Source organism: Diorhabda carinulata, chromosome Y, assembly GCF_026250575.1.
Source record: "Diorhabda carinulata isolate Delta chromosome Y, icDioCari1.1, whole genome shotgun sequence".
Lineage (NCBI taxonomy): Eukaryota > Metazoa > Arthropoda > Insecta > Coleoptera > Chrysomelidae > Diorhabda > Diorhabda carinulata.
In genome coordinates, this window is record NC_079473.1 from 467,136 (window position 1) to 482,340 (window position 15,205).

Below are 15,205 nucleotides of genomic sequence, written 5' to 3' on the forward strand. Positions count from 1 at the left end.
ATTTTCAATTCATAAAAGGCGGACCTTTAAAATATTAGTCGTAACGATTATTTCTAAAGAATTGACAATAATTTCGTCTTGATAAATATGAATATTGTTGTTGACGTTTTATAGATACAAGCAGTCTGAACGGTATCAATTTAGGGGACATATATTTTGTGGAGATTTCAGACCTTTCTTTTTATGTTAGGTTGAGAATAACACTTGTTAATTAAAACTTTTTAATCATACTAACCTTATTTTTAAGGTCGCTGAAAACTCAGATTCAGACGTTGCATCTAGAGCTGGAGCTCAATTTACCCAACACGGGAGAACATTATTTTACAATCGCACAAACTTTAATTGGATTTGAGAAGAAATTCGCGTTTAAAAAATAAGATTCTGATTATGCAAAAATCAATCACTTTATCTTACCTATGTATTCGGCCGTAGTTAACATGAAGATACTATTTTATCAATTTGGAATAGTTAATCAAAATTGGAATTAACTAATTATGATATTAACATGTTAAATATGGGGATAAACACTCTTATAGAAGATGAAGATGGGGCAGTTCAAACCCGAAACCCGACAACACTGCAACATCGTACTCCACACATTTTTCTCGGCCAACGCCGCTAGAGAGATGATACCTATTGTCCCTTGCAACCGAAATTAATCAACATTAGAAGAAATAAAATTATAGGAATCACAGTAGCTATTTTCAGATCATCTAGGATTATTCCGAAAATTCAAGAGATAGTTATCCACTACGAAAATGGTGCTTCGATAAATTTAGGAGAAGCATCTTCCGAAACAATTCCGATAGATTTCAAAGGAGCTTATTTGAAAAAATTGACAGTATGGGGATGTTATGCATTAGATATGTTTGAATTTTTGTTTACAGATGGTCATACAGCATCCTATGGATCTAATGTGGATCCAGCAAATGTGATTAACGTTTTTGAATTAGATTATCATCATATTGCTGGAATTATGATCATCAATGATGTTACCGTCCATATCCTTCTTATTCTAATTCCGTCCTTCATTTATGCAATGCTATTTGCTTCCTTTCTGCACACATGCTCCAACTACCTGGCTCTTTCATTTTCAAACTTTCCATTATTTTCCGGAGAACTTTCCTTACTCACCTTAACACATACTTCTATTTTTTTAGCACTCGGCAATATTTGTTTCTTTGGAGGTTGCTGTTTCTGCTTTAAAAATATTATTTGAAAACCCCATTATTTTGCTACTCGATTTTCTAGCGTTTTCGTCCCATCATCCGTATTCTTAATCAGCACACCTAAAGTTTGTTCATGGTAGCAGCACTGGAACTGGACCAGTGCAGGCCAGTTCATGAGTGTAAAGTTTGTTCTTGATAGCTGCACTGGAACTGGACCAGTGCAGGCCAGTTCATGAGTATATAACTGCCTGTGCACCTACCAAGAACAAACCTCTAGATAGTCGAAGAACTCATTCGTCCTTTGCCGTTGCACTTCCTTATATTTATTATTTTCACCATTCTTCCTAAAGCCAACTCTTTTTGATTCCTGTACCAATCGATTATAGACTTTTTCCATTCCCTACAGGATCTGGGTATTAAAATTTTCATTGTTTCTTTATTGTTCTTATTAACAGGCAACAAAGAATTTTATTACGAGTGATTGCGCAATAACCAGCTTTGGTTAATAATTTACTAATATACTATATTCGCCTTAATTTATATATATTTGAAAAGTTCAAACTTTTGTCTCTTTCTCAACATATTCTCATTTTTTTCAACACACTCCTGAAGACGGTGCTCTTGAATTTCTAAGTCGAAGAAGTCTTCCGCCAATCCATTGTGAACCGTGTGACCTCTACTTAGACTTAATCCTTGATTAGTTTGAAGCGGTTGCCACCTAAGTGTTCTTTTAATTTAAGAAGAGGTGAAAATCACTGGAGGTTAAATCCGAACTGTATGAGAGACAAGGAATAACAGTCCACCACATCAAATTTCTACACAAACTCTTGTATTGGACGAGTGAACGCTTAGTGAAATGCACCGTGTGTAGACCTCGAGGAAACACTAAAAACACTTTCGGAATTTTATTACAGCACCTATGTGCATACTGATGATCATGTATTTTACTCTAAAACTTCTTTGAATTTTACGTGGATACTAAGAAATCGAAAGAATATCTCGATGATATGTTTAATCTGAATTTCTGATATTTCAACTGAGGAGGATTTTATAACGTCGATGAAATGATTAAATATGCAAAAAGCACAATGTCAATGTGCTGTTCCATTCGATATATTCCTACTTCAAATTCCATTTTTTGCTATAATCAAAGTATAATTCAAAAATCTTTTAATATATTGAATTCAGCCTACAGATTCCAGATATTACTTTTCGTTCTTCTTTGAACTTTTTTCAAAGTCAAATATGATATACCTATCCACAGTAGTTTATTACCTTTTTCCACGAAGAAACTCTATATTCACACATTGGCGTTGAAAAATGTGATTTTATAATTAGGGTATGCTAAATATTTTGTAAAAACCAGCAGTGATAATTGTATGATTAACATATTTCACATCTAAACTGATAATGAAACAAAGTGGCTACTTTAAGACGTTGAAGGGTTGGCAATACTCTATCCTCTTCCAATATGTATCGTTAAAAAAGAAACATGTGCCGAATGGTAAAAATAAAATAAATCATAAACGTTATTTAGACCTACGCTAGTGCATCTTATTCTTGATATCTGTCAACTGATGAAATGATTCTTTATCATTGATAGCTGTCAACTGATGAAATGATTCTTTATCATTGATAGATTTTTTGTTCCTCATTTGTAAACCATATCTAGAAATAATCTTTTCCTATTGCAGCATACCTTAATGTGGAACGTAGCTGCGTTGCTTGTTGTCTAGCCGGTATGATTTCCCACCATAGGGAACGCGGTAGTAAAATTATTAAGACAGTTGACAAAAATTAATAATAAATAACTTTTCTGTAAATAAATATAGTAAAGAATTCTTTAAATGGTTCATATACAAATTTTTAGTTCTATTTCATCAATTTTAATACAATATTTCTTTTTTGATTTTTTTATTTTGATATTCATGATGTAGGTAATCATTATTACTAAAAACATATAAAAGATTCTGAGAAAAAGAAGTTGAGGAAAAATAATATAATATAAATAAAACAATAAATTAAGAATTTAAATCCTTTAATGTGAAGATTTAGAAGGATCATTTTTTTGTTGTGCTGCTCCAACGTGCTTCTTTTCCTTCTCATAATTTCAGTTTCCTCTACCATTAATATTTTTTTCATATTTTTTTTACTTCTATCAGTGGATTGGCTATTGATCTAAGTTGTTGGTTCAAAGATTTTTGAGTTTACATGAATACTGTATTCACTAAAGTACACATTATAAGAATCAAGACATTTTTCTGGCTGTAACTTTCGCTGTCTGACACTACAGTAGATTTAGTCTGCAAAATACAACGGGTCACATGCAAAACATCAAATAACTTAGTCTTTGCTTCTTTCTACAAGTTTTCGTATTTAGCTTGGAGTTGTTGAATCTTTCCAAAATTGGTAGAAAGAACTCTTTTTGTTTCATTATCAAGAATCAACCAGAATAAGGAAAAAAATTACAATTGAAAATAATAAATATCACTGATTAAAAATAATTGTTGAATTGAATAATTGATATAAAAATTCTATAAATGACAAATCTGGACCTGTTGAGAGTGTCGACATTGGAAACAAGAATCGAGTCATATATCATTTTTTTCTCAACTCTAATCAAGACATTATATATATATATATATATATATATATATATATATATATATATATATATATATATATATATATATAATGTCTTGATTAGAGTTGAGAAAAAGTACCACGAGTGAAAACTCACTAACTTTATTAATTGAAAAAAAAAACAATTCGAAAATTAATATTACAATGGATTCAATCTGACAACAGTGTAATCGATGTTAACAGTTCAATGATTCGAATAGAAGAGTGCAGGCGAGCTCCTACTGCAATAAGGAAACTGAACATGCATACAATAAAAAATAACTCTAAACGCCTGCGCTAAATATTCGAAATATCGTAAATATAAAATTAAGAAGTAATAAGAGTTGCCTATGCTTATTGGAACAAATTTAATATTTAATGTGGGATACATTACACTTTCCCTCCCTAAAAAAAAACAAAAACTAAAAATAAAATAAATTAATTACTTAAAAGTATTTCATTGATTTAAGTTTCCTTTTACTTCTTCTTGGGGTACAGACATCAGGTATTAAATTAGATGTAACAGGTTCAGCAGATTTACAATAATTATCTTCATCAGATTCATGACAATTTTTGTTTTCATTAATTGGACTGATATTTTTGGTAGGTTTATTACACATGTTATGGTCAGAAGAATGTACGTCAACTGAAAATTCAAAATCTACTATTTGATTTATGTGCCTCCTCCATGTTTTATCTAGACTAGGTATAAATACAAAATAAGTTTTTGAACCTACCTTCTTATGAATTATTCCCTTTAACCAAGAAGGTTAATTAACAACTCTATAATCCCTTACTGCTACATGATCTCCTATTACATTTTGTTTACTAATACTAAAGTCTGTTACATCAATAGCTGTATGATTTACAATATTTACATTGTTATTCCAAAAATCATAAACACTTCTTATGTTTATTTGAAACATTAAATTGGCTGGATATTTTCCTGTAGAACAGTGTGGTGTAATTCGATAAGATAAAAGAAAATTGTTTAAATTACGGTTAAGTTCTGACAATGAACTCCTTTTTAAAATCTTAAGTATTGCTTGTTTAACTGTTTTAACCGCATTTTCAGCTTGACCATTAGATGATGGATGAAAAGGTGCAATTTCTTTAAATTCTATGTTGTTTTTACCTAAAAATGTTTGGAATTCATTATATTTAAAAGTAGTAGCGTTGTCAGAAACTAAAGCAAAAGGTAAGCCAAATCTACAAAAAATATCCCTTAAAATATTTATTGTTGCACTAGATTTAGTGTTTGAAGTGACAACAGCTTCTAGCCATTTTGTATGAGCATCAACTAACACTAAAATATATTTATCAAGAATTGGACCTAAAAAATCAATATGAATTCTTTCCCATGGTCTATCAGGAAAATCCCAATTTTTTAATGGTGTTTTGGGAGGATCACTTTTAGTTTTTAAACAATATTCGGAAGATTTAATTACATTTTCAATATCATAACTAATTTGCTGCCACCATACATAAGAACGAGGCAAGCTTTTAGTTTTGATCATTCCAAAATGAGAAGAATGTAGTTGTTTTAAATTACAGCATCAAACAACCATCGACAACAATAAAGTTGTTTTTATAATTAAGATAAGGTTTACATAACTGTGGTATCTTTTTCGGCCACCCCATATTAACATATTTACAAGTTTGTTGAGTTTCCGTCTTGATCTGTTCCCAAACAATCGGCAAATCAGTATTTGAGGCAATAAAGTTTAACTAAGAACTCTCAATGTCAAACTCTTTTAATTCTTCCCCTAAGGGTAAACGAGAAAAATAGTCAGCTGTATTATCTTTTGATTGCACATACTCCACATCAAAAACAAAATTAGAAAGTATTAGAGCCCAACGTTGCAATCTATTAGTGGCAAGTGGTGGAATGCCTCTCTTATTTCCAAATAAAGTTACAAAACATTTGGCATCAGTTTTTATCGTGAATCTCCTACCATACAGATACTGATAAAACTTCTTCACACCAAAAACAATGGCTAAAGCTTCTTTTTCTACTTGAGAATATTTTTGTTGACTGCTAGAAAGTGTTAAAGATGCAAAACCAATGGGTTTTTCTACATTATTAATGGCATGTGAAATCATAGCTCCAACACCATAATAAGAACTATCAACAGTTAACTTTATTGGTAAATTTGGGTTATAATGCTCCAAAAAGGAAGCAGAGCTAATTATGTTTTTAATTTTATTATATGCCATTGTACATTGTTCAGACCAAATAAACTCAACATTTTTCTTCAATAAACTGTACAAATGCTGAAGTACTGAGGCCGCGTTAGGTATAAATTTATTATAAAAATTCACAAACCCCAAAAATGATCTAAGTTGAATAATATTTTGAGGTACTGAGCTTCAACAATCGCTCTAACTTTATGTTCACTTGTATTCAATCTGTATTTATCAATTGTGTAACCCAAATAATGTACTGAGTTTTTGAAAAATTCACATTTGTCTAATGCTACAATAAGACCACTTTTTTGTAACCTATCCAAAACTTTTTCAACCTTTTTTAAATAAAAACCCCTGATTTTTCCAGTAATTAAAATGTCATCTAAAAAGCAAACAACCCCATCTAAACCTAAGATTTGTTCCATTATTCTTTGAAACATTGCTGGAGCACTAGCAATACCAAAAGGTAAACGATTATAAATAAATAACCCCTTTGAAGTATTGAAAGTTGTTAATTTCTTTGACTCATTGTCTAACTCAATCTGCTGATATGCTTGAGAAAGATCAATTTTTGAAAACTCAACTCCGCCTTGTAGTTTCCTCAATACAGGGCAATGGGTATTTATCAATTAACAATACAGGATTAAGAGTAATTTTATAGTCACCACAAATTCTGATGGTTCCATTTTTCTTAGCTACTGGTACAATGGGTGTTGCCCAACTGCTGTATGATACTGGGCTCAAGATGTTTTCAGTGACAAGTCGGTCTAGTTCCGCCTCAACTCCTCGGCATAAGGCAAAAGGAATGGAACAGGCTTTGCAAAACTTGGGCTTGGCTCCCTCTTGCTTATCCAGTCGCAGAGTACCTGCATTAAATTTACCCAAGGAAGGAAAAAATACTTTAGAATACTTCTTCGATAACATTTTCATTATCTTAATTACATTTATATCCTCAATTTGTAGCAAGTTTTCATTTTTATCAATCAATCAATTATTAATGCCATTTACATTTAGTTTAAATAAATTGAAAAAATCTCTACCCAATAATGGAGGGCCCCCATTAGAAATTATATAAAACCGTATTGTTTTTGTTTTTAAATTAAAGGTCACTTCTACCTCATTAAATCCCAAAGGATGAATACTTGAACCATCATAACTTGCCAAAGTTTTGCTGGTTCGATAAACAATGAACTTATTCAAATGTTTTTCTCTAAATAGTTCAGAAATTACAGAGACCGAGGCCCCTGTGTCCAATTGAAAAGTAAACAGTTGCTTATTTATTGTTATTTCAATTGTGATTTCATCATTTGAAGCAGATAAATTAAAAATGTGATCAAACTTACTATTTTCATCAGATGATAAATCAGAATTATTATTATTTAAAAAATAATTACACCTCTTAAGTTTTTTCTGGCAAATATTGGCTAAGTGGCCTTTTTCATTACAAAAATTACAAAAATAATTTTTAAAAACACACTTATCTCTGTTATGTCATGTTTTTCCGCAGACCTGATTGACATTTGACGAGTTGACAGGTTGGCGTCAACTAGGGCCGGCTCCATCTTGCGAGCTCCGCTCAAACTTGCGTTGCTGTCGGTAGCTTCCATTTTGTGGTACAGGAAACTGACGTGGTCTTCGCAGCGGCGGCGCCGACCCCTTCGTTGATGCACATGGTATTGATAGAAAATTTCTTCTTTCACGGTTGTCATGTTGATTTCTTACAATACTGGCTATATATACCATTGCTCTGTCGAGGGAAATTGTCACCTTTTCTTCAAATAGTCTCTCCAGGACCTTGGTATTATCCATCCCCATGATGAACTTGTCTCTGAGCAACGCTTCTAATTCAGTTCCGAAATCACATTTCGAAGCCAGGTTACGTAATCTTGCGGCCCATTCAGCGACCGTTTCAGCACGACTCTTCGTGGCTTCATAAAACTTCTGGCGTGCTGCAAAGGCACTGGTTGTTGTTTTAAAATATATGTCGAAAAGCTTCACGTACTTCACAATGAAGCAGGAATGCTTTGTGCTTACTTCACATTTCATCGCACAGAATGGCAAAAAGTCGAGATTGCTTAGGCCGTGACTTAATGAAATTTACAACCTTAACTTATCTCTCAGTCGTCAGTCTAATACTAACAAAGGCTAATAGATTAGCCTGGCAAGCAACTTCGGTACTTTCATCAAGTTGAAGAGAAAAGTTTGTTTTAAAACTGTAACTGTGAATTTGACCGATTTTTTTGTTCCCTTTTCAGTGAATAAACTTTCAGATATTATTTGGGCTGATGGTAAAATATAATTCTACCCTACAGAGTGAGTTGTTCCATTTTTAGCTATCAAAAAGGATATTCGATAAGATTCAATTGTAGCTTGTCTATTTTGCTCACCAGAAATTGATGTTTTCATTACTGAGTGTAACTTTAAGAATAAGTTTGAATAAAGGGTGAGAATGCTTATCTTATCGACGGTCTGATAAAATCATGTCATGAACTGCAACGATATTTTCGGGGATTGACACAGAAACTAGTCTTCCCGATTGGTCATCATCTTCAACGGAAAATTCACCTCTTTTGAAGCTCGAAGTCCAATTTTTCACGGTCGCATACGAAGGACATTGATCACCAAGGTTATTGAGCATATATTCGTAAATCTGCTTACCTCTTAACCCTTTTAAATGCAGGTTTTTGATGATGGCTCGATACTCCAATTTTTCGATTTTCATAATTTCGGTGGACATATTTTTTCTTTTAATTTATTGCGTAACTCTGGTTTATTTTTTTGGCATGAAACTTTACACCAACACTTCTAATAAGTTATTAAGTTCGTTGCTATGATAACGCAATATTTTGTTTATGCATGGAACTGGTGTAGGCTATCTAGATATAAATACATGGTCGTATAGTTCAGATCAGGGACGACAATGACCCTCCACTTTGGGATTCTCAAATATTTGAGGTTATCTACTCGAAAATAACGTTTTCATCACTTTAGGGTTATGTAACACAATACCTATTTGTTGGGGTTTATATAGAGGATACAAAAATATTAAATTGTCCACAGTATCCAGTACAAGATGAGTAATTATTAAACTTACCACTGAATTTTTAAGTTGTTCTAATTCAGTCTAAGTAATTATAGCTAGTATTTCCTTCAAGAAATAATCCATCGATGATTTGCAGTTATTACAAATACCAAAAACAGTTGATATCTTATGAATCACCTCTTCCTGTAGTTTTTTGTTTCTTTCATAAAAAATGGATCAAATCACAGTATTTTTTTGTTTTGTAGAAAACACATAAAAACTAGAGGGAACATCGAAACAGTCGTCAGACAGTGTAATAGTGACTGTGTTGGTAGTAGGAGTAGTAAATGCAGCACACAAATTGTCTTCACGTATTTTATGAAATAATCATTACTTTTCCCCTTTTGTTTTCTATTATCATATTATTCATTAGCCATTCGAAGTATTATCTGATCTGGAATTGTCAGTATTGTTATTGCCATTCGTTTTTTTAATGCTTATTACATCTCAATTCGTCAGTCCTCAATCGAATCAAACGTTTATTCCATAATTCTATCCATTCAGGTTTAAGATCATTATTGGAGGTATCTACGGCTTCATTATCTAATTCTTCATACTTATACAATCATACATATTATGTATGATTGTACCATTCAATGTACACATTACTACAAATATTTCGAAATATGTTGTTTAAGGTAGTTTTAAAAATAATAAATTGATGCAATTAAATATTTTGTTGTTGAGCTAAGTGGTTTTTAAAATATTTATTTTGCCAATCTATTACGAGATTTAAGAATATCAAATATGAAAAATTTGAAGAAATTCAGTTGTAGCACCTGCATTATGGAAATATGTATTAATATCTGTTCTCGATAAATAAAGAAGAACATCTGTTGTACTTTGGGTTGCCAATTTAACTTTCATAGCTATTATGAGAGAGAGAGAATGAAAAAAAAATCTAGCTGCACAGTAACCATCACAAAAAGCCATTACATTGTCTTCACCTTTGCATTGATAAATTTCGCAAATCATGCAACTTCGAATTTCGTCGAAATGGTCCAATTACAACTCTGGTTAGCAAAAAGATATCGAAACAAATTATATATCGTTAAAAAATCTACACTCTAGCGATGTTTATAAAAAAACAAAAGCTTCCTATCACCTTTACTTTTTTTTAAACGCATGAATTGTTGTAATAATATGAATATATAAGATACATTGCATACTGTAAAAGTTACGAAGTTATAACTTCTTGCATAAGTTAAAATAAGAAGAGACATGAAAATCAGAAAAATTGAAGAAAATAAAGTGAATTATTGAAGAAATGAGTCGTTTTAGAAAATATCTTGTTTAACAATCAAAAAACTTTCAAAGTAAAATTGGGTTGGACGTCAGTAATTTACAAAAAGTTTTTGTCCTAATAGTACAGCAAGTCAGCAATGTAAAAAATGCGCGTTTCCTCGCTTATGTTGGCTGCACAATGAAAGCGACATTTAGTTTCATTGCACGGTGGCTGTACCTTCCTGGCTTCCCTCAACTTGACGAATTTTTCTTTGGAGCCATCAGGATTTTTCCGCACTCCCAATGATTCGTAACTTCTTCCAGATATCTCCATAATAGATCACTTACCAAGAACAATATTACTAAAAATTTCAGTGTTAAAGAGGGCTATCTCAGGTTGTCTCCAATAATTTCTGGAAATTTAAGAGCTAAAGAGGGCTATCTCAAGTTGGCTCTTTCTTGAAGAGGATAATCTAGAGGGAAATAAGTTAATTTACCATTCAAAATAGAGCCATTATCATAATAGTTCAGTTTTGTACTAAAGATTGATATGAAAAAGTTACTTACTGTCGGTTTATCACATAATAACCCACTATTGCACAATAGAACTCCACTCTCTCTATGTGTGGCAAGAATCACTCTTGCACAGCCCCCCCTCCACAAATCAAAGATGACCCACTTACATGCACTCCATCTAGGGGTGATCCACTGAGTTTTTTAAGAAACGGTCTTGCACAGAGTTAGTAGAGGCAATTTGAAGATAATTCATGCAAAAAACTGAAAATCGCTTTATTTTGAGTTAGACCAGTCTTGAACTGGACAAGCGATATGTTAATAATCATGTCGAAGCTGCGATCAAAGCACTGCTACTAAAAGATATAAAAACGGAACTTAAATTTTGCATATACCTCGTAGTATTCAAAGCCTCGTGATATTTCTGACAATTCCGGTATTAAGTTTAATCACAAATTCAATCGGATGAAGATTTAAATTAATTAAATTTTGAGTCTTAAACTGGTATTTGTTTAAACGTAATAGCACCCCAAAAGCCGTTGGGTTATAAAACGACGACGCGCAGTCATTACCATTTTTAAATTACCCAATCCAAAAAAAAAAGAATTAAATAATTGACGTTTCTTGAACAGAAACGATTTTTCAAATTTCAAAAATTAATTATTTAAACCTACGAACTTTTGATTCTAGGTTAACTCAATAATTAAATCACCCCGCGTTGTTCAAAACGTACCGTTTTGATACTGAATTCGAGCTTATGACGTTATTAATCTTTATTTTTGATAATGAGGACAGTTGAGCTTTTGTACTGTACAATTTATCTCGAAATAATGATTGAAATTGTACTTTTAATTAATTAGAGAGAATCCAAAGGAGCTGATATCAGATCTCATCCGAGTTTGTGTGTAGTTTTGCCCGTTTCTCCAAGGATATATTCAAAAGAGAATTCTCTCGTGTTTCAATACGAAATTGTTTGTAATGCAAATTCAGTTTTATTATAAAATTTCGTTTCTATATACGTGTATTATAATCAATTTTAATCTCAAGACTTCCTCGAAGAGCTCCATAATAAAAGCATCTTATTGTTCCCCATATGGGATTTTACGATGTGTCCAGTATAGGCCCAGACTTGGACCAAGTGTCCTAAACTTGGTGGGACTGTGATTTAAACCCGGTTGGGATAATGTATAACTATCATTTATGTATCCCAATAAAGTTGGGATAAAGTATAACCATCATTTATGTATCCCAATAAAGTTGGGCTAAAGTAAAACTATCATTTGTGTATCCCCAGAAAGTTGAGCTAACGTATAACTATCATTTATGTATCCTCATAAAGTTGAGCTAAAGTATAACTATCCCAATAAAGTTGGGCTAAAGTATAACTATCATTTATGTATCCCCAGGAAGTTGGGCTAAAGTATTACTATTATTTATGTATCCCAATAAAGTTGGGCTAACATTTTCAATAAAGTTTTTTTTGAGAGTTATTCACTACGCATAACATATTGTGGTGTTTTATTCTAATATGATTGGAGGATTTCAGTGGGGGCTATGGGACACCCAAAACGTTTTACTTTCTTTGGTTGTTGTTGATTTATGTATGTCAAACGATTTGACCATACATTCCTCAATTTTTTTTCTTTGGTTCAACTTTTTTTATTTCTTTTTTATTTACTCAATGAGTCTTTCTCGCGCGTTTTCAGTTTGTGGTTTAACGAAATGGGTCATGTGGATATTTTTTCATTGTATTTTCAACTAAACACTGTCCCAGTTCTACCAGAAGATTACGTAGTTTAGGAGTTATTCCCGTCGCCACGGCCGTTTAAGGGGATCATCTTCATCGGAAAACCGTAAAATAGCCGCATTACAACGAAGTCCTGTATCACCTTCCAGACCATTTCCGTTTTATCGTAAGATATATGGAATATGCGTCAGAAAGTAACTTTTTTTTAACTCTTTCAATTTGGACTCGCAGAATATGTTACCAATAAAACGATTGTCGATGTGATTACGAAAATAAATATATTGTATGAAAGGAATATAAAACGACGATTGTTATAATGATAATCCACTGAAATGTTTACCTGCAGTTTTTGAAGACGACAACATAGTTATATAAATGCGTATCAATCAGTGTATTTGTGAATGTTGTCGATTTAACTGAGGAAGCTTTACAAAGTCTTCTTCAAGATCAAAAATCCATAGTGATTATACGAGGTCCAGATTCGAACAACTTTATTCAACAAAATCCCCACCTAGAGCACTTTTTCCAAGACTTATTCGACAGGTAGAGTTTCACAGAACTTCAAGACAGTTTTATTTAGAACATGGTTCTGTTTTGTAGTTAAAACTTTCATTCATTCGACGTAGAGGTGGTTTTCCTTTGGTTTTGTAACAATTTTGATATATTCTTCTTTGAAACCAATTGGTGAGTCGATTGCTTATCACTTTTTGAAAAGAGAAATCACTAATTGAGTCGCTTTGCGTGACTGTTCAGTGGTTTACGTTCATTTTTCAAATATGACGAAGATACGAACGAAATTTTTAATAACATGATGACTGTTTTATCATTTTCGAGTGTCGTTTCAGATCTGAATGTTATATGCAAATCAATATTATACCCCGTATGGATATTGGGGATATTATTTCAATTTTCATATTTATGCATGCGAACTTTTTCTTTAACAAAACATTGAAGTATCTATTGAAAGAAAACCAAATAAATATCTACGTAGGGCAATAACTAACTGAATTAACAAATAGAGAATCGTGTAGATATGCCCAAATACAAATTACATATCGTTGATTATTCATACATAATAATAATTTCGCCTAAAGGATAGAGGAACATGTCCGCCGCAAAGCTGCGGTTCGTTTTAATACTTTCCAGCCCTGTGGGCTCCGGTAGTTGCTATGCATAGATAACGTCCCCCCATAGATATAACGAATAAACATGGACGTCGTTAAATAATTATTTACTAAATTTGTATAAACACATTCCATAATCGGAAATATTTCCGATTATCAATTTCGACACCTCATGGATTTTATAAATTTATAGGTAAAATAAATATTGTTCACGGTGGGTTCAAGAAGTAATTTTGAATTAAAGTTCAAGCGATCATTTGTTAGCGGTACCTACTCTCTGTATTTATCATCAGTTAATGAGATTCGTCTTTAGAAACTTTGTTTTCCAAAAAACAAACTATAATTTGTCTTTGGGAGTTGCCATTTAAAAAAAAACACAATTCTTCTTTAGAAACTTATTTTTTTAAGAAAAAACTGACATTTGTATTAACGAACATTCTTTTTGAAAACCAAAAACATTTGAACAATTATGAACCAAAATTAGTATTTAGAATATTCCGTTTTTTGGAAAAACAAACCAAAATTTGTATTTAGAAACTTTATTTAAAAAAAATAGACATTTGTCTTAAGAGACTTTCTGTTTCATTAGAAACCAAAATTTGTTTAAACAAACCTCATTTTTCCAAAAATAAGATGAGATTCGTCTTAAGAAATTTTGTTTTTCGAAAAGTAAACCAAAATTTCCCTTCGGGTATTGCCATTTCGATAGAAAACAAAATTCGTATTTAGAAATTTCTGTTTATGGAAAAACAAACCAAATGTTGTGTTTAGAAACTTTATTTTTCAAAAAAAAAATAGACATTTGTCTTAAGACACTTTCTGTTTCAATTAGAAACCAAAATTTGTTTGTACAAATTTCATTTCTCCAAAAATAAGATGAGATTAGTCTTTACAAACTTTGTTTTTTGAAAAGCAAACCAAAATTTGCCTTCGGGAATTGCCATTTCGATAAAAAACAAAATTCGTCTTTAGAAACTTTGTTTTTCGAAAACAAAAAAATATTATCACAAGAGACTTTCTTTTGCAATTAGAAAGCATATTCAGAAACTTCAAAAATAAACCGACGTTTGTTTTCCAGAACTGTCGTATTCGAAAAAACAAACGAAATTTGTTTATAGAAACCGTTTTTTCCAAAAATAAATTTTCTGTTATCATAAAAAAATGTTGGTGGATGTTTTATTTAGATAGACAGACAAACCAACGAATTGATTAAATAAAGTTTGTAAAATAAGATCCGAGATTATTTTATATATCAAACAATACATGTGAACGTCCATTTTCAAAATAGAATAATTTCGACTATTTAATCAACAATAATTGTATTCAACGATCTAATTTAATGAGTTACAACAAAATTACTCTGTAACACAGTTTATAAACTCGACTAGGAGGTTAACCTTTTGTTTTCCATTTCCAACTTTTTTCCCTCCACGCTTTTATTTATTAAGGAGGATGAATTAATAAAAACGTATACAAAGTAAAGTTTTACAAACCGTTAGAGCTTCATTTACATCCTGGAAAAAAAAGACATAAAATA

The 15,205-nt window shown here is 31.7% G+C and overlaps 1 long non-coding RNA gene across 1 annotated transcript; it reads right to left on the reverse strand.

Moving 5' to 3' along the window:
• Positions 1-4,632: 4,632 nt before the first annotated feature.
• On the reverse strand, positions 4,633-7,480 carry LOC130903032 (uncharacterized). Its single transcript, XR_009060523.1, has 3 exons — positions 7,322-7,480; positions 6,644-6,844; positions 4,633-4,926 (listed from the first exon to the last, which is right to left on the reverse strand). It is a non-coding gene; the product is annotated as an uncharacterized LOC130903032 (long non-coding RNA).
• Positions 7,481-15,205: the final 7,725 nt, after the last annotated feature.